General features: G+C 37.3%; 1 pseudogene; it reads right to left on the bottom strand.

The window, feature by feature from the left end:
• Positions 1-323: 323 nt before the first annotated feature.
• Positions 324-717, bottom strand: LOC149169408 (uncharacterized; annotated as a pseudogene).
• Positions 718-11485: the final 10768 nt, after the last annotated feature.

Raw genomic sequence — 11485 nt, 5'->3', positions numbered from 1 at the left:
GGTCGAGTTCCTTCTTCATATCAGTATTTGGCAAAGTTTGATAGCCCTCTCTTCCTTGATCACCTTGACATGTTTGTATAAACTCAATTGTGGATAATTGTATATGCCTTGGAAAACCAAGAGCATTGGTGAGAAATAACATATTTCAAAAGGCATTCGCAGTTTGATTACGAGTATGACAGTGGCCATGAAATTCAGCGCACGATACTGGACCCCACACCTTTACAGTGCACAATGAACATGCAAACATGGTTACAGTGAATTTAATGAGGAAAAAGCCACTTTTCACTGTTATTTCTTAAACCCTAAACCCTGATAACATCTTAGTCCTCGTTCTTTAGCCTCTGGAGTTGCTCGTCCATCAGCTGACGCTGAAGGTGCAAAATTGTAACACGATACATAAGCCAATAGAGAACAAGAGACATGACTATAAGTAGAGCATTCCTCTCATTTTTTATCACTGATTTCTGGTGTCGAAGATGTTCTGCAGTACTGCAAAGGGGGGCCATCACAAACAGGGCGCACCTCGAATTTCCAGTAGATATCAATCAACAGAAATAGGCAGAAGGGCACCACAATCAACAATGGTTTCAACGCGCTCCGGGCCACCGCATTAACGCCCTTTCTGAGGGGGTCCAATCCGGGCATTGTTAATATTAATAATATTATGGCCTCTGCTGCTGTAGTGTACCCTAAAACAATCCATTCCAGTGCCATATATCAATAAAGAGATTGATTTCATCGCCAACTACAATAAAATCTCCACGAGATTGAACATATAGTGCAAGAATATGAACATGATGGCCACATTCAGACTGCAACTCTCTTGAACCATCATCATGGAGCTCCCATTTGTATAACTGAATCTTTTGATTGATTCCAGCAAGCAACTTTCCATTAAATACATGCAGATTGTAAATAGAACCGTTTGTCTCCTTCTCAGTAACAAATGCAAACATGAGCTAGTACTAAGACACCTAACGACCTAAAACACAGCAGATTTTGATAAATATGACAGCTGGGTGAGATTTGCTATGGATCAACACGAAATCACCTAGACCGGGTTTCTGCGCTACGAAATCACCTAGATAGTTTCATAGCACATATGAACTTTGACATATGATATTCATGTGAGATATGAGACCAATGATATACTAAAACAGAAAATCGACCCCAATTGACATACTAACAGGACTCTTAACAAGACTCTAAAACAAGGTGAAAAGACTAGACCCAAAACTAACACCAACCCTTTGACAAATTAAAAAAAAATTGATGTTCAGAATTTAAAATATTTTTTCTTGAGTGATAACAGGTGGCTCCACTTGGGATAGTGTGCCCCTGTGGTACACTAAGAACATGCAGGTCCAGTGCTTTGTCCTCTTTATAACAAACCTAGATTTGCTTGACAAGCATCCCCTTCAAGCTTCTTGGGCCTTCACCTCGAGCTTAAGCTTGATGATCACTGTAGGAGAAAGAAATCTACATCTACTGAAAAATGCTCAGTCAACCTTGAGCTTATTTACATTTTCCTACCTACCTACCCTATCAATTTCAAACTTCTTTCAGCTCAATCAATGTGAAATTTCCAATGTAGCCAATCATTTGTCTTATCTGATATTTGATTTTTTTGACTGCATCGGAGTTCAGAGCCACTATGATATTGTGATGACCACTGCCACTGAAATTGCCTCTGATCTTCATAGAAAAGCTGAAACACTGGAGAGTAAAACTCTTCCATGTATTTAGCTATAGGATCCCAGAATACATGATCAGCTTGATGATTCTCGTAACTTTCTGGTTGTGCAAACTGATCTTCAATAACAATGTATTCTTCCTCAATCACGAAAGAGATAGGAAGCAACACCCTCTCCTTGTGTTCTGACATAGAAACCTTTTGAAAAGAATGATCATGACCATGAAGACTATATGATTGAATTTAACCTTGTAAACCTTCAATTCTCAATATCCTTAGCAACTTCATCCAAAAATTTCATCTTATCTTCTGTCTTACACTGAAATGATTTTAGATAAGAAGATAAGGACAAAGAAAAATTTTCATGTATTTCTTCATTAATATGATCATTATTCCATTGTTTGAAACCTTGAATTGAAGGAAAGTTTTCCATCAAATCTGATCTATCTATCCATTCCTCCAAAAACATAACCCAAAAGTCTTCAAATGACTTAATAGATTTGGCGGGAAAGCTTTCAATCCACTATTTACATTTCCCTTGAAATGAATCATAGAACAACATAATGCAAACATCCTCATGTTTAACTCTAAGAAGCTCGGTAAAATAAAAAAAAATTGATATATGCTTCAAAGTTAAACTAAAATCTTCTCCATTGAATTTTGGACCATTCCTTAGAAAATATGCATCCTTGGGAAAATGATTTGGGAAACCATGAATTCCTGAAAAATTTATGCATGCATACCTTGAAATAAGAATGGTAGCATCTGGGTCCTTCATAACTCCAGTGGAATCACCATGAATATATGAATTTCAAATTCTTCAACAATGGAGTCGCCGAGGTAGATTGCAGCCTCGAATATTCTTCTGAGCTCTTGCTACCTTCAGAAGTTCAGTCTTTTGATTTCGGGATTGAATAATCTTCAGACTCCCGGCAGACGCACCAAAATGTTATCTCAAAATCAGGCCCTGGAAGGCTACAGACTAGGAAGACTTCAAGTAACTGTTTCAAACCTACTTTAGGCTGAGGTTTAGCCTCCCCAACCTGAGAGGGCTCTCTCAAAGGATTAAAGGTTTTTTATTATGATCAAGATGGCTAACTCTTGTGAAACAAATAAGAAATGAAAATGGTGGAAACACAACTAACAAGTATCCATTGGGCTTATGGAGTCATATATTATTCAATATTAACAGTACGGTTGGCTTTTCATAGAAGTCAAGGCATTAAGATTTCAACACACCAAACACATAGAAGGCAGTTTATGAGTATATGAAGGAAATTAGAGCACTGTAAGCGATTTCTAGGTAATCAGATACTCATAACACTGTAGATAACATGAAAAGACAACAAAAGAAACTCATTACATTGAACTCTTTATGATTCTTGAGAAGCATAAGCTAGTACTGTATTACCAAAAAACAGAGTCTTTATATAAGCCAAATATCAGAGCTTTTACTTATAAATTTCCAACCCTTATTACATTTCTCTTTCTCCTATACATAGAGCTCTTCTACCTAACTCAGATTCCTCCTCAAGCATGAGGGGAACTCGAATTCTCCTTATACTGACACCTATTGACCTACTAAACTAACTATTAAAAGCAACTTAATACTAATTGACAGCTCTAGAAACCTAAAACAATTAGGATTCTAATTCTACATCATGCTGAACATAGCATTTATTACAATCAAGATTCATTCTCTGACAAGTGGTTTCCTTCAGCTTTGGCCTTGATGGATGTTTAAAGCTCTTTTCTGGCCCTTACTGTCTTATCTCTTCACTGCTGCTGAGAAATAGGAAATTGCCCCTGTTTTTATGCTTTTGGTTTCCTCAAAGATATTCGGAAATAATTAGCCATGTTGATATTATTGAATTAGTCAAAAATCTATGGGAGTGCCATGCCCTTCATGTGCTGTTGACCTTTCCCATGTGTGAAGACAAGACCTCCTCCAAGCTGTCTGACATATCATGAACTGTAGTAACTATGATCACTTTATAACAAAAAGTTTAAAGTTCAATCATATGTTTCCTCCACCTGTTTTTCCCTTGTTGAATGTTGACACCTGTTACATGATCCTTTGAAGAAATTCTTTTTTCAAAAATTTTCCCTCGGTCTCTCAAAATTGGTTGACTGAGTTTTAATTATGTAGCTACAACAGTTTCGTAGCGCGCTATGAAACTGCTGTGCATTAGGCATCATCTTCAGCAGTTTTTAAATTCAAAAGTCCTTCAAGCTTTTAGCATTCAGCATTAGTTAAACGGGGTGATGTGAAGATTGGCTTCTTGGCATCATAAAAACAGAGCTTTGGAACCTGAGCTCCAAGAGCCAAATTTGCGCCAAAAAATGATTTGATTGTTCCTATGTCCTCCCAATAATCATTAAAAAGATATGCCTATACATTGCATTCTTTTGTTGATGTAGGAATAATTTCTGATCCAAAATCATTGGCAGTTGGGTATCTAAACCTGAGAAGTTTGAGAAGAATGTCTATCTTGAAGACATACACACCCATTGATGCAATGTATGGTTTTTTGTCAGCCTCATTGGGTGACAAATCAAGCACTGTTGTGTCCACTTTCATAGCTTTTAGATCAGCCCCCTTTGGCTTCTCACTAAAATAGAGCACACGACCTCTATCATCAATTTTCATGAGACCAAAATCAGAAGCACGGCTGTCATCCATCGAGACACATGAAATTTTGATATCAGCCTCCTTATCAATGTGTTTCTGGTATTTTTGGTGACAAAACAAATTTTCTGGTGACGTTACTGTGCTCTAACATTCTTTGTTGTAGCAATCCATCAGTCCTATCCTGTTTTTCGTGGAAGTTAGGAGGAACAGCTGGTTGTTGCACTACAGATTCTGAGGGACTGCTTGTTACTGTGTAGCCTTGCAGTCCAGAAGAATTTAGTTCCATTTCATTCCCGTGTTGACCACTTCCACTCTTTCGACCATTCATCCCTTGGCAATCTTTGAATATCACTTCATCTTGCAATGTGCTTGGTCCTGTATACAAAGGGACTGGCCTTGCTGAACCATCAGAATGTAAAACCTTTTCATATACAGGTTGAACTGGTTTCACCCTTTGATCAAGTAACGATGTATCAGAATATGCATGACTCAATGCCTGTTGGTGAGATACGTGGTCATGAGATATCACCTGCTGACATCCATATTGTTTCTCAATGGAGAATATCTAAGGAGGAATAAATTTTTCAGAGGTTAACTCACGGTAACTAGCTGGAGTTGTGGTAGGATAAAAAAAACTTTTCCACATTGATCATTATAGCTGTACACAGCCATTCCATATTGTTGTTGTTTGTGGTTTGGGTTCAATTAGAAGAGTTCCATTGAAGTCTATACTCTTCTTCCAATTGACTGTTGCTTGTAGAAACCTAGCCATATGGTCAAGTTCCTTCTTCAGATCAGTATTTGGCAAAGTTTGATAGCCCTCTCTTCCTTGATCACCTTGACATGTTTGTATAAACTCGATTGTGGATAATTGTATATGCCTTGGAAAACCAAGAGCATTGGTGAGAAATAACATATTTCAAAAGGCACTCGCAGTTTGATTATGAGTATGACAGTGGCCATGAAATTCAGCACACAATACCGACCCCCACAACTTTACAGTGCACAATGAACATGGAGACATGGTTACAGTGAATTTAATGAGGAAAAAGCCGCTTTTCATTGTTATTTCTTAAACCCTAAACCCTAACAACACCTTAGTCTTCGTTCTTTAGCCTCTGGAGTTGCTCGTCCATCCGCTGAAGCTGAAGGCGCAAAATTGTAACATGGTACAGAAGCCAATAGAGAACAAGAGACATGACTATAAGCAGAGCATTCCTCTCGTTTTTTATCACTGATTTCTAGTGTCGAAGATGTTTTGCGGAACTGCAAAGGGGGGCCATCACAAACAGGGCGCACCTTGAATTTCCAGTAGATATCCATCAACAGAAATAGGCAGAAGGGCACCACAGTCAACAATGGTTTCAACGCGCTCCGGGCCACCACATTGAGGCCCTTTCCCAGGCGGTCCAATCTGGGCATTGTTAACATTAATAATATTATGGCCTCTGCTACTGCAGTGTACCCTAAAACAATCCATTCCAGTGCCATATATCAATAAAGAGATTGATTTCATCACCAACTACAATAAAATCTCCACGAGATTGAACATATAGTGCAAGAATATGACCATGATGGCCACATTCAGACTGCAACTCTCTTGAACCATCATCACAGAGCTCCCATTTGTATAACTGAATCTTTTGCTTGATGCCAGCAAGCAACTTTCCATTAAATACATGCAGATTGTAAACAGAACCTTTGTCTCCTTCTCAGTAACAACTGCAAACATGTGCCATTACCAAGACACCTAACGACCTAAAACACAGTGGATTATGATAAATATGACAGCTGGGTGAGATTTGCTATGGATTAGCACGAAATCACCTAGACTGGGTTTCTGCGTTACGAAATCACCTAGACAGTTTCGTAGCGCATATGAACTTTGTCATATGATATTCATGTGAGATATGAGACCAATGATATATTAAAACAGAAAATCGACCCCAATTGACATACTAATAGGACTCTTAACAAGACTCTAAAACAAGGTGAAAAGACTAGACCTAAAATTGACACCAACCCTTTGACAAATTAAAAAAAAAAAATTGATGTTCAGAATTTAAAATATTTTTTCTTGAGCGATAATAGATTCGAAGGACACCACGGCTAAATACTGCATGGATGCGGTCAATGCTTCAAAGGCCAACACAAAAATATCAGAGGAATTGTCTGCAGAGATATGTTCTCTGAAAGAGTCTCTCGATTCGGCATATGCATCACGTTCAATGGTTGAGGATGAAAAGCATGCTATTGCTGCAAAATGGGAATCTAAAGTCAAATAAATATCTGCAATGGCAAGTAGGGCTAATGAAGAGGTTCAATTGTTGAAGAAAGAATTAACCAATGTAAAGGATATTGAATTGAATTTATCTGATGCATCGAAGTTGAGGTTAACATAGCCAAAGAAAATGCAACTAAATTATTAAATTCTCTTGAAGAAGTTGAAGCTCAGATCTTTGCAGCAAAAAAAGATGCACAAACTACTAATATAGAATTTCTATTGTCAAATATGATATAGTTAACATAGCCAAATAAAATGGAACTAAATTATTAGATTCCCTTGAAGAAACTAAAACTTAGATCGTTGCAGCAAAAGAAAATGCAAAAAAATACTAATATGGAAATTTCTATTGTCAAAAACCCTCTTCTAAACAAAGAGAGTGAGCATCATCTAAGAAATCAGATGACAATTATGTGTCAATTACAAACGAAGAGTATGCTTGATCAGTCCAAACCAGAAAAGGAAAACTTAACAGCAGGAAAAATATCATCCAAGAAAGAAAATAAAGATGCCGGAAATAAAAGATCCAAGAAGTCTGAGGACATGCCGAAATGTCCTGCCACGACTTTCATACTCTTCAGGTATGGAATTGAAAGGACATACGTTTTCGGAAGCTTATCTTATGTTTTCAGGTAAATAACACATATTACTCATTTGATGAGCATGTCTAGAATCAAAGAGGAATTGAAAAAGCAAAATACCGATATTAAAAGTGTCGTCATAGTGACTAATTTATCATTTATGTTCCTTTCGTTTTCAATCGTCTTTAAAGATTGTGAGAACGAGCTCCTAAAGCCTGCTAACAAATATCTTCAGGATTAGGACTTGCATAGCAAACGATTTTAATTTTAAGTTGTATAACAATGCTTGTATTCATTCCATTATCTAAAATTTCTGAGGGCAATTACAAGCCTCTTATTTGAAAGGGAGGAGCCTGTTAAGAGAAAACAAAAAAGCAAAGGCATTGTACCAGGTTCTAATCGAAATTTGAAGGACTGGTGAAATGTAATAACACTCCAAGAGTATTCTCTATTAGGGTTCCTTCTCTGACTTTGTAATTGCGACATTGGTTATCCCGAAGAAAGAAAGTTAACTATTGCACCCAAAGCACATGCTTCCAAAAGCACATTGTTAATCCAACTATCAGTTTTTATTGCAAGCTCATATTCTTCCCCATCTTCTATTAGACAGGAGAGCATCTTCATCACAAATAGGCGGACATCAAAATTTGGATCACACATAATTGTTATCAGTACTTGGATGACTTGTGCATTTCTCACAAGAAACAATATTGTTAAACTCTTAGAGGCCAAACTCAAAAGTAAATGAAGAAAATAAACTTTCAAAGGCGGCCTTGTCAAACTTAAAGACTATAAAATTTCAAAAGCCTCATCTCACGATGGATTTTTACCCCTCTAGATGATGCTCTAGCTAAATTAACCAGGGTCTTAGCCTCATTCTCTCTTAAGTCAATTTTCAATGATGCCAAAAAATGAGCCAGAATAGAAGAGGCTTTGCATTTTCATCAACAATGTAAACACAATTTTCCTCCATGTTGGAAATAATAATCCCAACCATTGCAATAAATAGCCTGACAGCAGCCATACTTGTTAGACTTATTTTTACAGGTTGCTTCTCTGTTTGAAGATGGAATGACTGAATCCAGATGTGAACCATTCCAAAACGTATCAAAGAATTTAAAGCAGTTAATGTACTTTGGTAAATAGATATGGGCAAACATTTATTCAGCAATTATTGCCCACACTCCAGAAACATGAAACACCTACACGATTTTGGTCACACTCAGCAACAACATCATATTAATTATTTTTGCTTTGTCATGAACTAAATGTAAAATTGTATGTTGAGTTAAATATGAATGTAAAATTCATTTTGACAAGTTAGAGAGTAAGAGAGTTGGAGAAAAAGAGAGCGCAAGTATCTGAGCAGAAAATGGTGGAGCAAATTTTGGTGGGCGCGTGAAAGCAACAATTACTGTGTTTTACTATTTGTTATTTTGGGTAAGTGTAAATCAATATAAACCTTTGTTTTTACTTGGTGAATGAGCCGCAGTCTCATGTGAATGTATTTGCAAGATTTATAAATCAATCCTAAGTTTTATTTGTGTTGCTCCAAGCTTTTACCTTTTTTTTTGTGTAAGTGAATATTGTGGTTACACCAAATCAACGTAGCGGTGGGCAAAACAAGTTGTGCAAAATCAACTCGGCGGTGCACAAAAGTAGCTTTGTGAAAATCATAACTCTCTGCCCCTCCGCGAAAAGTATTTCAGCATAAATTTTGTCAATTTTTCGAACATGGTATTGAAGTGGGTTAAATATTATTAGTGTAAAAACAAATGTTTTTTCTAGCAATAAGAATTGTTTTGAGGGAGATTGTTTTTAGCATATTTACTAGCACGGAGAAAGTTTTTTTTTTTACACTCAGAAATGGAAACATTAGCACAAGCTTGACTAATCCTCAACTACCTCAGTTTAATAGCGACAATTATGATTATTGGGCTATTACAATGAAGGCCCTATTTTCTTCTCAAGACATTTGGGATTTGGTGGAGAATGGTTTTCAAGAACCAACAGATGTAGCAGTATACAATGTCTTATCTCAGCGAGAAAGAGGGACAGCAAGAAGAAGGATTCAAAAGCCCTCTTTTATATTTTCCAAGTAGTTCATGAAAACATTTCCCCAAGGGTTGCAGCAGCAACGAAGTCCAAGAAAGCATGAGACACCCTCCAGACAACCTACCAAGGCATGGCAAAAGTCAAGACAACAAAGATGCAAATGTTGAGGAGATATTTTGAAACACTTTGTATGAAAGAGTCTGAGAATATAGACTTGTCTTTTACAGATGTAAGTGGGTTGGTTACTCAAATCAGATCTCATGGTGAAACACTTGAGGAAAGAAGAATAGTGGAGAAAATTTTGAAAAGTTTGCCAGCAAGGTTTGAGGCCATTATTGTGGCCATAGAAGAGACAAAGGATCTCTCGCAGTTCTCAGTGGATGAGCTTAATGCATCACTAATTTCTCATGAACATAGACTGAATAGAGCAGCAAGCTCTTCATTGGAGCATGCTTTCAAGACACAAGGATAATTTGATCAAGGTCGAGGCAAAGGAAGATCATATGCTAGAGGAAGAGGAAGAAGCCCACACAGAGGTGGAAGAAGAAACCCTTCAAGCTCAAATGGAAGAGGCGGGAATCAAAATCCAAGACAAGGCCCAAGCCAAAATCAAGCACAAGGTCATAGGTATGATAAATCTCAAGTCCAATGTTATTACTGTAAGAAGTATGGTCATTATGCAAATGAATGTAGAAAGAAGAAATATGACATTAGTAACAAACCAAGTGTAAATTTCACAAGAGAAAATCAAAACCATGATAGCATGTTTTTAGCTTGTAATGTAGCACAAGAAAAACAAAGTGATATATGGTATTTAGATTTAGGGTGTAGTAACCACATGTCAGGAAACATAGAAATGTTTTCCAATCTTATTGAAAGTGTGAAACCTGTAGTGACATTAGGGACTGATAGCAAAGCCTCTATCATGGGAAAAGGAAGAGTTAATATCCTAACAAATAAGGGGGAGAAGAAGTGCATCTTAGATGTTTACTTTGTCCCTGGTCTAAAGCATAACCTCATGCAGAAGGGCTACAATGTCTTCTTTAGGAATGATGTATGCACAATTTTGGATAGGCCTCCAAGTAGATGGTTGATTGCAAAGTTTCAGATGACAAGCAATAAAATGTTTCCCTTAAAAATAATATCAAATTTGCAGAAAGAAGGTGCACAAGCACAACTATCTATGAACTCACAAGAATATGGAAGAAAAGAGGCAACTGTCACACAAGTAAACTTTCAAGCAGAGGTAAAAGATGAAAACTGGATATGGCACTTGAGATTTGGACATCTCAACTTTGGAGGTTTGAATTTTCTCCATAGGAAAGACATGGTGAAGGGTTTACCACTTATAGAAAAACCAGACAGCATATGTGAAGGATGTATCTTGGGAAGAAACATAGAGAGACATTTCCAGCACGAAATTCAGTAGGGGCAAAGGCACCTTTGGAGATTGTCCACTTAGATTTATGTGGACCAATGCAGACATCATCAATTGGTGGCAGCCACTATGTATTGACCTTCATAGATGACTAGACAAGAAAGACATGGGTCTATCTCCTAAAACATAAAAGTGAAGTGTTTGAGCGCTTTCGCCAATACAAGGCTCTTGTTGAGAAGAAAAGTGGACATTACATCAAAGTCCTCAAGACTGACAAAGGTGGCAAATATATCTCAAATGACTTCCTTCGATTTTGCAGGAAGCATGGAATTCACAAACAATTTACAACAAGGTATACGCCTTAGCAAAATGGTGTGGCAAAAAGGAAGAATAGGACCATTATGGAGACGACAAGGAATATGTTAAAGGCAAAACATTTGCCAAATGATTATTGGGCTGAATTTGTCACATGTGCAGCATATATCTTGAATAGATGTCCAACCAGAAGCATCCAAAACATAGTTCCTAAAGAGGCATGGAGTGGAAGAAAGCATAGTGTCACTCACATGAGAGCTTTTGGATGTGTGGCATATGCACATGTCTCGGATTAGTTGAGAAAGAAGTTGGACAACAAGGGGAAGAAATACATATTTGTTGGATATGGTGATGAATCCAAGGCATACAAACTCCACAATCCATTAGCCAAGAAGGTCATAATCAACAGAGATTTGCAGTTCATAGAAGAGGAAGCATGGGATGGAAGTTTAGAAAAGAAATTCAATGCCAAATCATGCATGCCACATGAGGACAAAGAGGAATTAACAACAACAAGTAATTCCTTAACAGTGACTCCCTCTAC

Source organism: Pinus tabuliformis, chromosome 4_2, assembly GCF_031772625.1.
Source record: "Pinus tabuliformis cultivar Carrire ecotype Pingquan chromosome 4_2, CPIR1, whole genome shotgun sequence".
Taxonomy (NCBI): Eukaryota; Viridiplantae; Streptophyta; class Pinopsida; order Pinales; family Pinaceae; genus Pinus; species Pinus tabuliformis.
This window is presented reverse-complemented; position numbering and strand designations above follow the sequence as displayed.